Source organism: Equus caballus, chromosome 1, assembly GCF_041296265.1.
Source record: "Equus caballus isolate H_3958 breed thoroughbred chromosome 1, TB-T2T, whole genome shotgun sequence".
Classification (NCBI taxonomy): Eukaryota; Metazoa; Chordata; class Mammalia; order Perissodactyla; family Equidae; genus Equus; species Equus caballus.
Window position 1 is genome coordinate 95,749,309 of NC_091684.1, and position 16,385 is coordinate 95,765,693.

The window sequence follows — 16,385 nt, forward strand, 5'->3', positions numbered from 1 at the left end:
CCCCTGCCCCTGGTCACTGCCCCACCTGTGTTCCTCCCAGGCGTGTCCACATTCCTTGTCCCACATCTCAGTGCACGGGCTGGGCCGTGCTCACTGACCATTATATCACTTGCACACACTTTCCTGCAGCTTCAGTCCTCCTGTGCCGGGAGGGGACAGCAACAGTGTGGCAACAGTGTGGGGTCCCAGCCCTTGAGGAGGAGTAGGCAGAAGGCTGGCGGGAGTCAAGACTTGGTCTTCCCGTTTCATCTGACTTGGAAGTTTTGCTGGTTCACCCATTCTGCTCTGTGGATCCCCTGGGACACCCAAATGTTATCTTTTAAGCAGCAATCGCTTACTCATTTTGTTTATTTATCCATCCCAGCCCCCCCTGATCCCTGTCTGACCCGGGCTGCAGGCTGGCGCCAGCGCCCAGGGGTGACTCCGGCCAGGCCCTGGAGGAGTACAGCCTCATGTGTGGTGAGCAGAGGGCAGGTTCCAGAGGGCTCCACCCAAGGTGCCCTCAGCGTACAGGGACAGACAGGAAGGAGGACCTGAGCTCTTCTGCGAGCGTGCAGATTTCCAAGAGGGTGGCGCTGGAGGTGGCCAGGTACGAGGGGAGGTGTAAGGAGCCTGGGGTCCAGCCTCAGTGATGCTGTTTCACCCGGCAGGTTCCATATCTGGTACCCACTCTGCCCCTGGCAGCCCCTCCACTGGTCCCACCTCCACTCTCCCCTCCCTCCCTGCTCCTCTCTGAGCATTCTTGCCCTGCAGCCTAAACAGATGTGGGGACCCCATCCCCTGTGGACAGCGGGTGGGGTGGTGGGCTGTTTCCTCTCCCCCCACCAGCAACCTGGGCCTGGGAGACAGTGGAGTCTATGTCCTCCTTGCTGCTGTTAGAGCACTTCTCCTCTCCTTCCAGGCTAGCCCTCTCTGACCCCTGCATCCCCACTCGTGTCTTCGGAGGGCAGCACAGCCACGGTGGAGCCCTCGCATCTCCCCGGCTCCACACACCTCACCCAGCACCTCCCTTCTCTCTCCTCACTCTGAGGTCATCCCTCAGGACCTGCTCCCACACCCTTCTCTTCTCTCCTCTTTCTCCTGGAGGCTTCCCCCAGCACCCCAACATGCCCAGGAGGCCCCATCCTAAAAAGAAAACAAAGGAAACTTCCTCTGACTCCACATCTCCCTCCTGCTGCCATCTGTTGTCTCCCCCTCTTTAGACCTACAGGCTTCTAAGAGAAACTGTCTACACATGTCCACCTCCTCCCCATCTCCTCTCCCTGTCTCCTTGGTGTCTCTACTACCTGGTTCGGGCTTTTATCTCCACACAGCGTCCCATCCACTAAGATCACCAGGGGCCTTCAGGGGCCACGTCCAAGCCCTGAAGCCCTTGACTTCTGTGGTCAACGCATGCCTCGTTCCCATCTCCGCAAGGCTGCCCGCTCCTCCACTGGTCCCCCCTCAGAGTCGGATGGTTGCAGTCTCCTTGGTCGCTCCTCCTCCTCGGCCTGCCTCTAAATTGCACCCCTGCCCTCCTTCCCCACTGCTCCGCTCTTGCTGCCCTCTCTGCCTGACCTCCCTGGACCAGAGGTTCTCAGCGCCAGCTGGGCACTGGGATCAGCTGGCAGCCTCTGTGAAATGCTGCTGCCCAGGCGCACCGCGACCACGCCCCCAGGCGCGGGGCAGGGCACTGGGGGGGGGGGGGGCGGCGGGTTTCAAAGCTCCCAGGTGATTCTGATGCCCAGGTTCCCTCCCAGCCTGATCCCTCCGTGGAGCGCCAGCGGGCGGGGTGACGGCGCCACCTGGCGGCTTTCTCGGGCCATAAGGTGAATTGCAAAGAGAAACGATTGTTACTTGTAAAACCTGGCGAGCTCATTAAAGAAAGCTGCGGCTGCAGTTGAGCTGGTCCAAGGCAGCCGCTACCTCGACAGGCTCACAGCTCTTCCTAATCAAACAGCAAACTCTGCAACGCACCTGGCACTGTCTTAAGTGCCCCACCACAATCGTACAACATAGGTATTATTATTATTCCCATTTCACAGATGAGGAAACTGAGGCACAAAAACTTGCCCAAGGCCACCCAGGTAGCAGAAGCTGGAGCTGGCGTGACAAACCCAGACGGTCTGGCTCAACGGTCCACACTCCTGGCTGCAACAAGGCGGCTGCTTTTACGGGGACAGCGGCTGGCAGCGTCTGCTTCTTTGGCAGGGCACACGGTGGCACAGCACAGGCAGGCAGATGACGGACTGCCATCAGGAGATGTCATCTGCTGCTGCCTTTATATTCCTGCCCTGAAACGCCTCTCCCTAAGGCTGAAGCTGGCTGTAACATTTTATCCAGGCCAACCCAGCATGAACCAAGTCCAGCTTCACCAAGTACAAGAGCGTTTTTAGTCCTCTGGAGTAAAAAGATGCTCTGCTCCGCTGGAAATCCCCTGGGAAGCACTTTCTCCCAGTGACTTCCTTAGGAAAGCGAATCACTTTGACCTACTCTCATCAGTGTCTAAGGTTTAACTGGCCCCAAAGTGCCTTCTGGAACGCTCTTCCCACACCCCACCTCCAGGTTCATGGCGTAGCGGCTCCATCTCTCCAGCTGCTCAAATCAGAACCCCGGGGGTCCGGTTCGGCCCCTCTTTCTTCCTCGCCCCCACATGCTATCAACTCACCCCCATGAGCCATGGATTCCAACTCCAAAACACACTTATCGCCTCTCTATGGCTCCCTCCACTCCGCTAGTCCAGGCCACCACTGGGGCTGTCCCTGATTCACGCTCTTCGCTTCTCTTTCTCACTCCCTCCTGTGCAAGGGAGGGATGTTTACAAGACAAATTTGATCCTGTCACTCTGCTAACAGACAGTAAAAATATCAGTGGCCCTTTGGGGAGAAACCCAAACCCTCAGCTAGATCTCAAGCCCCTCCTCTCAGCAGCCCTCCTAGCTTTGCTCCCCTCAGTCCAGCCGCACTGGCCTTCTGTCTGCTTCTCCCCCGCCCCCCGGCCCAGCCTTCAAACGCCCCAAGCTTCGACCCTGTGTTGCCCTTTACCTGGATAACCACACACCTTTCAGGTTTTAGCTCAAATGCCGGAGGCCCCTCTGCCCCGGGCCCGCTGTTTGTTCCCCCCGCCTCGGTCCAGGGTCCCGGGCGCTGTCACTCTGGCCGGCGACGTCCCGGCGGTCGGACGAGGAAGGGGCGGCAGGCGACCTCACGCGCCGAGCCCCGCGGGTCCGCCCCCGCCAGCACCCAGGGGCGCCCAGCGGGGTCTCTAGTCCCCTGGCGGCAGCAGCGGTCCTGGCCCCTGGCTCTTCCAGCCGGCCCTGCGAGGCCTGGCGCCGTCGGGATCCGGGGAGGATATGCCCCCTACGCCCTCCGGACCCGACCCCCGGCCGGCTTTCCACGTGGAGTCAAGAGAATCCCTCCGCACCGGACGCGAGCCCGGCTGGGGCGGGGCTTCCCGGCGCTGGCCCCGCCCACCTGCGGCCCCGCCCCCGCAGCGTCCGCGGTGGCATCCAGAGGGACTTTGCAGCATCGGTTAGCGACACCTGCGTGCAAATCCTCACCTCTGCCGCTTTGCTGCGTGGCTTCTTTTACTAGATGGTGACCGACCTCCTTCTACGGGCCACGCATCCACCCAGGCGCTGGGGCTGCCGGGGTGAATAAAATCGCTTGGAGCTTACCATCTAGTGTGGGGAGACTGACAATAAAATAAATAGTGTTAAAAAAGTATAGAATGTTAGGAAACAAAAGAAAAAATGAACAAGTGGGAATTCGTCAGACTAAAGAGCTTCTGCAACACAAAAGAAACTAGGATGAAAACAAAGAGACAACCCACCAATTGGGAGAAAATATTTGCAAATCATATATCTGACAAGGGGTTAATCTCCATAATACATAAGGAACTCACACAACTCAACAACAAAAAAACAAACAGCCCCATCAAACAGTGGGCAGAGGAGATGAACAGATATTTTTCCAAAGAAGATATACAGATGGTCAATAAACACATAAAAAGATGTTCAACATTGCTAATCATCAGGGAAATGCAAATCAAAACTACACTAAGATACCAGCTAACACCTGTTAAAATGGCTATAATCACTAAGCTGAAAAATAGCAAATGTTGGAGAGGGTGTGGAGAGATGGGAACCCTCATACACTGCTGGTGGGAATGCAAACTGGTGCAGCCACTATGGAAAATAGTATGGAGATTCCTCAAAAAACTAAAAATAGAAATACTATATGACCCAGCTATCCCACTACTGGGTATCTACCCAAACAACTTGAAATCAACAATCCAAAGTAACATATGCACCCCTATGTTCATTGCAGCACTGTTCACAATAGCCAAGACATGGAAGCAACCCAAGAGCCCATCGACTGATAACTGGATAAAGAAGATGTGGTATATATATACAATGGAATACTACCCAGCCAGGAAAAAAGGCAAATTAATCCATTTGCAATAACATGGAAGGACCTAGAGGGAATTATGCTAAGTGAAATAAGCCAGTCTGAGAAAGAGAAACACCAGATGATTTCACTTGTATGTGAAATATAAACAAGTACTGGGACAATGAAAACAGTTCTGTGGTTACCAGGGGAAGGGGGGTGGGGGGTCATAGCGGTGAAGGGGAGCACTTATGTGGTGACAGTCAAGAAATAATGTACAACTGAAATCTCACATTGATGTAAACTATTATGATCTCAGTTAAAAAAAAAGTATAGGATGTTAGATATAGATAAGTCCTTAGGGGGGAAATCAAGCAGGGAGGGAAGATGGGACTTTGGGAAAGAGGGTTACAATTTTAAGTAGGGTGGTCTGGGAAGGCTTCCGCTAGAGGGTACACGTGAGTAACAACTTGAAGATGCAGACGTGTGTCTCGGGGAGGAGCATCCTGTGGGGAGCAAACGGCAAGGGCAAGGGTGTGTTCACCGGACTCAAGCAGGCCGGGTGCTGGAGGCAGAGAGGATGCAGCGGGGCATGAGGGCAGAGAGGAAACCCTTGTGAGGAGGTGGGCTTTGCCCCTGAGGGAGAAGGGAGGCTGGAGGGGTCTCAGCCCAGGAGAGACAGGACTGACACACAGCAACGGAGTCTCTTTGGCTGCTGCTGTTGAGAACAGACTGCAGGAGACAAGAGATCCGGCACCAGTTAGGGGCTATTGCAAGGGCAGGAGGCCACGGTGGTGGTGGGGGTGGAGGCTTGAGAAGTGGCTGGATTCCGGATCCAAGTTGAAGCCACAGTGGACGGGATTTGCAGCTGGACTGGATGTGGGGTTGGAGAGAAACTCACAAGTTTCTGAACATCAGAAAGGATGGAACTCTCTGGGACGGCGAAGGCTGTAGGAGAAGGAGGTTTAGGGGTGGGGAGACAAGAGGCTTATCTTTGGACATGTCACTTAGAGCTGGATATTCCACCTGTACGAATTCCACCTCTAGGGCTACGCTGGAAATCAAGATCTGGGAGTCATGAATGTGCAGATGGTATTTAAAGCCTTGGAGCTGCGTGAGATCATCCGGAGAGAGAATGTGGAAAGAAAGGAGCAAAGGGGTGTGTGTATGCGTGCATGCATGCACACAGGGGAAAGGGAAGGAGACAGAGCCAGAAGCAGCCAGGAAGGTAGGAGAAAAAGAGGGAAGGGAGGGGCCCTAAAGCCAAGTGCACAGAGTGCTTCCTGGGGAAGGGATGGTCAGCCGTGCCAAATGCTGATGGGGGAACGTGAGGACTGAGAGGTAACCGTGGGATTTAGCAACGTGGAGGCCGTTAGTGACCTTGACAGAGCAGTTTGGGTGAATGGTGGGGGTGAAGGGTGGTTGGAGTGGGTTCTAGAGAGAACCAGAAGAGAGCTGTTGGAGAAGGTGAGTCTAGACCAGCCTCTGGCAGCGTTTGCTTTAAAGGGAAGGAGAGAGAAGGGGTTGTAGTTGGAGGGAGATGGGAGGGGTCCAGCTCCAAGAGAGGTGAACACAGGGATGCAGGAGAGGAGAGGGTTGTGGAGCAGAGTCCCAGGGTGAGGCGCTGGACTTTCCAGGAGCGAGCACACTTTGTCCATAGTGACGAGAGAGTGGATCATGTGTGCACAGGGACAGCTGCTGGGAGCCTGAGGAAGTCCTCCTCTTTCTTTGGCTTGTGAAATATATTTACAGAAAAGCACATAAAACACATAGATACCATTTCATGAATAAGATAGGTACCTAGGTAACCATCACTTAGAGCCAAAAAAAAAAAAAAAAAAAAAAAAAAAAAGGGCGTTATTACCATGTGACCACGATTCTGGGGTCACTGACAGCATTTTAAAACACAGTTTACCATTTAAATGCATTCCTGAGCCATTTTTGGATGTTACTTAACTTCATTTGAGTTTTTAAAATTTAATTTTTATTTTTTCCTGCTTTATTGAAGTATAATTGACAAATAAGATTGTTAGATATTTAAAGTGTATGACGTGATGATTTGATACATGTATACATCGTGAAAGGATGCTCCTGAATTAATGAACACATCCATCACCTGACATAGATAGTTGTTTTGGTGAGGACATTTAAATTCTGCTCTCTTAGCATATTTCAATTATACAATACAGTGTTATCAACTACAGTCACTGCGTTTTACAGTAGATCCTCAGAACTTATTCATCTTATAACTGAAAGTTTGTACCCTTTTACCAACCTCTCCCTACCTCTCCCACCCCAGCCCCTGGCCACCACTTTTCTACTCTCTGTTTCTATGATTTCAACTTTTTTTTTTTTTTGTAAGATTCCACATATAAGTGACACCATGCAGTATTTGTCTTTCTCTGCCTGGCTTAACTTCATTTGAAAGGAAACCTGTCCTTTTTCATTCAACACTATGTTTGTGAACATCATTCACGTTTTCTGTAATTTATCTTGTCCATTTTCATGACTGCATAGTATTCCATGGTAGAAACAGATCACACATTATTTATCCCTTCTCCTGAGATGGACATCTGGGTTGTTTGTGGGTTCTGGCTGTCACAAACGGTGCTGCAGTCCACGTTTGTGGGTCTGCCATTTGTGTGCATGTGTGGGAGTCTCTCCAGGGGATAGTGGAATTGCTGGACCAGAGAAGGTGTGTATCCTCAGCTTGAATAGATGATACCAAATTGTTCCCAAAGTGGACATAGGAATTTACACTCCTATAGTTCGATGGGTGTGTAATGGTTTTTCATTCTAGTTTTAATTCACATTTCCTTAATCACTAATGGATTTTCTCTTTTGAAAAGTGCCTGTTCCAATCTTTGGTCCATTTTTCTATTGGGTTGCTGTTCCAGTTCTTTATTGCTGCACAGATAAACTACCCCAAAACTTAGTGGCTTAAAACAGCAACAATAATTTTCTTTGCTCACGAATCTTCAATGTGAGCAGTGCTGGGCCTCAGCTGGGATGATTCAACTGCTGGGAGCTGGACCAGCTGGAGTACGGCTTCCTCACAGCAGGGGGGTCCCAGGGTAGTCAGACTTCTTGCATAGCAGCCGGGGCCCCCTCAGGATAAGCCTTGCAAGAGATCTGGGTGGAAACAGCAAGGCTTCTGACCTCGTCTTGCATGCCCCAGATGTGTTCTAGACGTCAAGCAAGTCCCTAAGTCCAGCCCAGATTCAAAGGAAGGGGACTTAGATTCTCCTTTACAATGAGAGCAACAGCAAGGAATGTGAACCCATCCCTCGTCTCCTGCATGACGTAGCTTGTTCTTATCGATTTACAGGAGTTCTTTATAGATTCTGTATTAGTCTGATGTCAGTCACATGTTTTGGAATGATCTCTTCCATCATAGCTTTCTTTTCACTCTATGTCTTTCCCACTTTGTGGCTAATGCTTTTTGAATCCAAACAAGTTTTTCTCTCCCTCAAGGTCGTACAAATATTCTCTTAAGAGCTTTCTCACTTTCTCAACTTCTAAAAGCTTTCTAACTTCGTCCTTCCTATCCACGCCTTTAATTCACCTGGAATTTACTTTAGTGCATGTAGTAGTCTTTTCCCATATGGGTGTTTAAGAGCCATTTATTAAGAAAAATGTGCTTCCCCCACTGCTCTGTGGTGGCGCTTCTGGTGGATGTCAACTACTTGTGTTTGCAAGTATCCTTTCTGGGCTCTCTGTTCTGGTCTGCTTTTTTTTTCTTTCTATCCTTGAGTCAGTACCACACTGTCTGAATTTCTGTTGAATTATAATAGGTCTTGCTATCTGGTACAGTAAGTTTTCCCGTCTTGTTCTTTAAGAGCGTCTTGGCTATCTTGGTCCTTTACACTCCCTACAAATTCTAGAATCCCTCGACAAGTTACAAAAAATATCTGTTGGGATTTTGATTGCGATTGACATCAATGACGTGTTTACTCTTCTGACATTTATTCACTGTATATCTTTCCGTCTATTTAGGTGTTCTTTGATACTCATCAATGAAGTTTTATAGTCTTCCTGCACATTTTTTGGTTCCATATAATCTGTAGGTTCTTCATAGTTTTTGACACTAATGTAAATGCGATCTCTTTTTCTTATTCAATCCATTACAGTGTGGTGAATATCATTAATTGATTTTCTAATGTTCCACCAACTTTCATTTCTAGAAAAAACCAGATTTGTTCATGATGGATTAACCTCTTTACATATTGCTGGGCTTGGTTGGCTGTTTTGTTTAGAATTTTTGCATTTCCTTTCACGAAAGTGATTGGCTTATAATTTTTATTTCTCTGTCTTTCTGAAGTTTCGATTTTAAGGTTTGCTGGCTTCATAAACAAGCTGGGACATGTTTCCTCTTTCTCTATCCTCTGGAAGAGTTTGTTTAATATTGACATTATTTCTTCCTTAAATGTTTGGAAAAATTCACCAGTGAAGCCATTGGGTTTGGATGAGTTACATTTCTTTAATAATTATAGGACTATTCAGATTTTCCATTTCTTTTGGTGTAAATTTTGGTAAATCGTATTTTTTAAAAACATTTATCCATTTCATCTGGATTTTCAAATATATGTTCAGAATATTTTCTCATTATTTTTAATGTCTATAGGATCCTCAGCTAATTTCTCTTTTTCTTAATCTTGGTTGGTTTTTTGTGTTCTTTCTCTTTCTCTCCTTTGTTGATCAGTCTTGCCGGGGGTTTTAACCTTTATTAGTCATTTCAAAGAACCATCTTTAGGCTTTTGTTTTATTTTTATGTGTCTATTATATGTGGTGTATACTTGTTTTATATTTTATTAATTTCTACTGTTTATTATTTTCTTTAGTCTACTTTTTTGGGTTATTTTACTTTTCTTTTTCTAATGTCTGAAATGGATGCTTTCTCATTAATTTTCTGCTTTTTGTCCTTCAAGACTATATAAATCTCCTTCTAAGTAGCCTAAGGATGGTTAGATGGAAGCACAAATTTTGCTATGTAGCTTTTTTGTTATTATTCTATTCTAAATATTTTCTAATTTTCATTTGTCATTCCTTTTTGTCCACTGAGTTGTTTAGGAACATTTTTCTTAATTTTCAAATATATGGACATTTTCTAATTATCTTTTTTTTTTTTTTTTTTTTGCTGAGGAAGATTTGCCCTGAGCTAACATCTGTTACCAATCTTCCTCTTCTTGTATGTGGGTTGCCGCCACAGCATGGCTGCCAATGAGTGGTGTAGGTCTGTGCCCCTAACTTAACCACTAGGCAATGAGGGCTGGCCCTAATCCTCTTTTTAAAAATCAGTCACCAAGTTGATTACTTTGTTGTCAGGAATCCTGTTTAACACTGTTTCAGTTAAGCGTGGTCTTTCTGTAAATGTTCCATGTATGCTTGGAAGGTATGTGTGTCTGTTCTCCTTGGGTGCAGAGTTCTAGATGTCTCCGTTAGGTCAAATGTGTTAGTAAGAATATTGTTCCAATTGTCTCTTCACTGAATTTTAACTTTTTTCTGTCACTGAGACACTTGTGTTAAATTCTCCCGTTATGCTTTTGGATTTGTCTATTCCTTTTTGTAGATCTATAATTTTGGGTTTTATATATTTTGAGATTCCCTTATTAAGTGCATGCAAGTTTAAAATTGTTATTTCTCCTTGGTATCTCGAACCTTTTGTCATCATATAACCACCCTCTTTTTCTCTAATAATACTTTTTTGCTTTAAAATTGGTTTTGTCTGATATTAATACAGCCACACTAGCTCTTTTTTGGTTAGTGTTCACATAGCATATTGCTTGTATCCCTTTTACTCTCAGTCTTTCTGTATCTTTATGTTTTAGATGTAACTTTTGTAAATAATACATAGTTGGATTTTTAAAAGATCCAGTTTACAACCATTTGCCATTTAACTAAAGCATTTAATTCTCTCACATTTAATATAATTATTAATGTATTTGTGTTAAAAATACCATTTTACTTTGTGCTTTCTGTTGGTTACCCTGTTCTACGTTTCTTTTTTCTTTCCTTTCTTGTTTTCTTGAGTTTGATTATATTTATCATTCCATTTTCCCCCAGAAATTTTCCTCCCTGTCTCTCTTTTTGTGTGTGTTTTCCCTCGAAATTAAAATCTGATTCTTAATTTACCGAAGTCTATATAGTTACTCAGTACTTTTACCGTTTTCCTTGAGAACACATGCATTGTCTTGTATTTTATTTCTGATTTTCCTTTTTTACTCCACAGTCATTACTGTCGTAGGCAGTGTTAATTTATATTTACCCACACATTTAAATGCTTTTTGTTTTTCATTCCTTCTTCTCCATAATGCTTCCATCTGGGATCACTTTCCTTCTGCCTGAAATATCTCCTTTAGCACTTCCTTTAATGAGTATCTACTTCTCAATGAACTTTCTGAGTTTGCGTTTGCCTGAAAATCTTTATTTCATCCTCATTCCTGAAAGACATTTTTTTCCTCAGTCTGGAATTCTAGGTTAGAAATGTTCTTTCAACTCATTGAAGCTATCATTCCACTATTTTCTGCTGTGTGTGCACGTGTGTGTGTGTGTGTATGCACGCTGTCAAGAAGTCAGCTGTCAGTCTAAGGAATATTTTATTTTTCTCCAGCCGCTTTTAATAATTTTTTCTGTGTCTTTGATTGGCTGTTATTTCTCTGTGATGTATGCAGTGGAGATTTCTTATTGATCACGTGATTGGCCAGGAGTTCCCGGGACACAGTGGATGGGTTTTAGGGCTTGGGGAGGGCTGACAGGATCAGACTGTCCTTCCTTTGGTGAACGTATTCCATTGTGTGTATATACCACATTTTGTTTATCTGTTCCTCTGTTGATGGACATTTGGGTAGCTTCTACTTTTTGGCTACTGCGAACCCTATGAACATGGGTCTGGAAATAGCTCTTTGAGACCCTGCTTTCAATTCTTTTGAGTATATACCCAGGAGTGGAATTGCTGGATCGTATGGCAATTCTATTTATTTTTAGTCTGGGTATTGCTAGGATTTTTAAAATTGAGATGTCATTGACATGTAATATTCTACTAGTTTCAGGTTTACAACATAATGATTCCATATTTGTATATATTTTGAAATGATCACCACCATAAGTCTAGTTACCATCCATCACCTTACCTAGTTACAGAATCTTTTTTCCTTGTGTCGTAATTCTATTTTTAGCTTTTTAAGGACCTGCTGTACTCTTTTCCAAAGTGGCTGCACCATTTTGCATTCCCGCCAACAGTGCACAGAGCTCCCAGTTTCTTCACATGCCCCCAACATTTGTTATTTTTTTTTGATCCTAATAGCTGTGAAGTAGTATTTCATTATTGCTTTGATTTGCATTTCCCTAATGACTAAAGATGCTGAGCACTTTTTCAGGTGCTTATTGGCCATTCGTGTATCTTCTTTGGAGAAATAGCTATTTAAGTCCTTGGCCCATTTTTTATCTGGTCGGTTGCTTTGTTGTTGTGGAGTTGTAGGCAAGGGTTCTAAGCAGAATGTTGTAATTTGACCCATGGTTTGGAGACAACTGAGCTTGAAGCTTTTGCAAGCTCGGATGGCTGCAGCTGCCTATGGACATGGACAGTCTCCAGAAAGTCCCGTTCCATCCTGTCCCGTCCCGTCCCCCACCCCCCATTCCTGGGCCCTCTTCCTGCTCTGGATCTTGGGTGGCCTAGGATGAGGGTGACACAGGTCATTTCCTTGCATTCTGGGGTCTGTCGAGATCCTAGCCTTTTAAAACTCCCTGTGAAGGCTCAGGGTGGTCCCCGGCCCGTGGGAAATCCAGGGCCTCAGTTCTTGCACGTGGTCCAAGCAGAGGATGGTTTGTAATTGGGACTGTAGGACGCCTCTCTGCTGTTCTGCAGCAGTGGCCTGGCCATAGGACCAGGCTCGAGAAATCCCAGAACGTGACACCTCGCTGGGGCATGGAAAGGCAGACTCTCCCACTCCCCTTTCTGACTAGCAGATGGTTCAAAGGGCTGTGGAGCCAGACTGCCTGGAATCAAATCCTCCTCTGCCACTTACTGGCTGGGCAAGTTGCAGAACCTTCTAGGGCCTCAGTTTCCTCCTCTGTTAGATGGGAATAATAAGTCTACCACCCTCATTAAGGATTGAATGGGTTCATCATGTATGTAAACCATTAGAACAGTGCCTGGCTCATAGTAAATTTGGCGATTATTTTTATTTTCTTTGGGACCAGACCCTGCACGGCTTCTGCCCGCTCGCCCAGATGAAGGCCCCCGGACCCTGAGCCTGGTCCCTCTCCGGGGGACCTCGTGGCGGCCACAGCCCAGCCTTTCCCCCGGCCGCCGGCAGGGGGCAGCATCGCTCCACGGCTGCCCGGCCGGAGTGGTCCAGCCTGGCCCCGGTCAGCCCCTCGCTGCGTCCCGCGCGCGGGGCCCTCCGGCCGGGCGGGGCAGACATCGGGGCCGGGAGACCGCGGTCTCTGCCCGGCCCGGGGCTCCTCGGAGCCTGGCGCCCCGCCGCCTCCCCCGCAAGGCCCCAGACCGCGTGCTCGCGTGGCTCTGTATGGGCCCCTTGCGCAGCCCCTTCACCCCGTGCACAGGGTCCCCGTCTGTGAATTGGGGTCACTGCGCAGGCTGCCCCCAACAGTAGTCCTGTCCCTGGCTGAGCTACCCTAGGCCCCACTGTCAGGATCTGGGCCTCACACCAAGGCATGTGTCTGCCTCATCATGGCCCTTAGCAGGAGACCAGGGGAGTGGCCCGCTTCTTGTAAAGGAAGGGCGAGCTCAGTGATTCCATCCTGGAATCTCAGGGCCTCCAGGGGTCTCGCCCTGGGCTGCCCGCCCCCACAGTCCCTGGAGGAGCATGAACACTGTCCGAGGGGACCCATGCTCAGCGTCCGGTGGTGACACACCTCCAGCAGGTGATGGCAGGTGCAGGTCACCCCCCTTAGGAGCCGGGAGAAGCAAAAGACCTGTCAAAGAGCCACAAACTGATGACAGAAAGCTCAGCGACCCCATCGATCAGGAAATGCACATTAAAACAACTTTCAGATACAGCTTTTCACTTATCAACCTGAAAAAACATTAGAAAGGAATAATTCCTAGTGTTGGTGGAGGTGCGGAGAAATAAACACCTCCAAGAATTGCTCCTGGAAACATAAATTGGTTTTAAAAAACAGCTTTTGGGGCAATTTTGGAAATACATATTAAGAGATTTAAATTATGCATAACCTTTCTAGGCATTTATCCTAAGAAAATAATTGCTTAAGAGCTGAAAATGCATGGATAAGTATTTTTACAGTAGCATTGTTTTTGTAATGGTGAAAATTGGAAAAAAAAAAAAGTCCAACAGCAAGAAACTGAAGTCTGATAGCTCCTTGGGATAGAACAGTAATCAGCCATTAAAAATCATGTTTTCAGAAAACAATTTCACAGCGGGGGGAAGTGCTCACGTTAAAATCTTCACTCACTAATTAATTAATTCATTGATTTAACTAACATTTGTTGAATGTCTCGACATGCCAGGCATTGTTCTAGATAAAGGGAATAAAATTACAAACAAGATAGCTACCCTCCTTCTTCTCATGAGGCTTATCTTCCAAAAGGGGAGACAGACAATAAACAAGGGAAAAATAAATTAATTTCCGGTAGTGATACTTTTGTTGGCTTCTATTTAAAAATTATACCTGAGTAGAAAAAAGGACGGGAAGAAAAACATCATCGTGGCAACCGTGGTGATTTCTGGTGGGTGGTAAAAGTTAGGAATTGTGTTACAAATAACTGAAAAGTTATTTTACTGTGGTAGCTTCTTTTTTTTTTTTAATTGCTTTTTCTCCCCCAATCCCTCCCGGTACATAGTTGTGTATTTTTAGCTGTGGGTCCTTCTAGTTGTGGCATGTGGGTTGCTGCCTCAGCATGGCCTGACGAGCAGTGCCATGTCTGCATCCAGGATCAGAACCAGCGAAACCCCGGGCCGCCGAAGTGGAGCGCGTGACCGTAACCACTTGGCCACGGGGCCAGACCCCTGCAGTGGCTTAAATAGTCAAGGGCTCACCTGCCCCATGTGTCCAGGGCTAAAAAAAGCCCACTGCTGTCATCTGGTGGCGCTCCCATCCTGGGACAAGGCAGTCAGGCCCATGCTTAGCTTCTCAATGTTGCAGAGGGCAGCCCCTCTTCTGGTCTCCTGTCCACGTCCCAGGTCGGATGGAAAGGGGAGAGGGGATGAGCAAAGGCGTTCTCCCAGGTGCTGTCTTCTGATTGTCCAGGAGCAGGGCTTCAGCCAAGTCTCATGGGTCAGAAAGGGTCACACAGCTACTCCCGGCTGAAGAAGGTGGGGAGGAACATGGAGGGGGGGTTATGGGTGATGGTCATTTTCTTCTCCTTGTTTTCTGGCATCTTCTAAGTCAAAGCAGACATTAAAACAAGCTTTTGCATGGAGGAAACAAAGGGCTTTTCATGTTTTAAGAAATAGGGTGGGGTGGATTGCCCCATGGGAAGTGGGAGCAGACACACCTGAGAGGTCCCTGCGGTCTGGCCCCCCAGCTCTTGGGGGCCCCCGCAGACAAGGGCAGCTCTGAGAGGACGTGGGGCAGTGAGGTCTGCTCCCCTCTGCGGACGCCCTGCCCCCTGCGCTGGCTCTCTGTGGCTGGTCCCTAAGAGGGGAGGGTGTGTGCAGCCCGGGCTGATGCAGGCCTGAGCCCACTGGCTCCTGGGCCTTTCTCCTCGAACAAACTGCAGTTTGTCCCCGTGCACAGGTCCTAGTGGCCCACAACAGAGCCCCCTGGGTTCGAATCCTGCTTCCTTATTGTGTTCATTTCTGGTGCTGCTGTATCAAATTACTACAAGGTGGGTGCCTTGAAAACAACAGAAACTTATTCTGTCACGTCCTTGCCTCTTCCGGCTCCTGGTGGCTGTGTCACTCTAAGCCGTCCTCCACGGTCACAGCATCTTCCATCTGTGTGTCTACCACTGGCTCTCTTATAAGGACACTTGTGATGGCATTTAGGGCCCACCCAGACAACCCAGGACAATCTCCTCACCTCCAGCTCTTAACTCAGTCACATCTAAAAAGACGCTTTTTCCAAACAAGGTCACATTTACAGGCTTCAGAGAATAGAACATGGATATCTTTTGGGGGGCCATCTTTCATCCTATGGCCCCCAGTATCTGTGCAATGTCTTTACTGCTCTGAGCCTTAATGGACTCATCTGTAGAATGGGGATGAGAGCCCCGTTCTCAGAGGGTGTTGTGTGGATCAGCAGCCATATGAGCAGGTGACGGGAGGCCTCTCTGTGGTTGAGCCCTGACCCTCCCCTCTGATCTCTGAGGGCCATTCTCATCTCCAAGGGCTGCTTCTTCCTCTCTCCCCTTTTATCATTGACCGGTCCTGGTCCTGGAGACAGTTACAGAGGACCTGGGAGGAGTGCACCCCAAGGACCTCTGATCTGCAGACCCTTCTCCCCATTTCTACCCCTTCTCCTTCTTGTATTGCCGGCCCCCTGCAGTGCGCCCAAGGGTCAGGCACATGCAGCTTCCCCTCCTCCCCTGGGCACCTTCCCTTGGGGCTTCTGCTCCGGCTGACTCCCTCTCTTCTTCCTCTACCAAAACTCTGCGTCTCTCTCTACTTTCCAGACAAATCTCTGGGTGGTTAGGGACCTTGCCCAAGGTTGCCCAGCACATCCGCAGTGGATCCCGGGCCTGTGCCGTCTCCCGACCTCGTCTGAAGGAGCACTGGGCAGACCTCGCTCCACGCTGAGGCCCCAGGAGCGGCCCTGGGAGGTAGCACCTCATCCTCCGAGTTTAAAGGGTGCTAAATGCACCATGACACCCAGACAGTGAACATCGATCACAATTTCATTTCATTGCTGGATAAAGGAAGAGGTTTACAGGCTGGAAAACCTGCTCTTGGAAATGGGTGTGTCCACGAGCAGGGCGATTGGGTCTGTTGGGGGCCGTGTCTAGCAGAAGGGCTGGGTCTGGGGAAGGGGCTATCAGCCAGATGAGCCAGGGCTCCAGGTGGGCTCAGCTCCCTTCATCCTTGCTTCCCTGGGGAA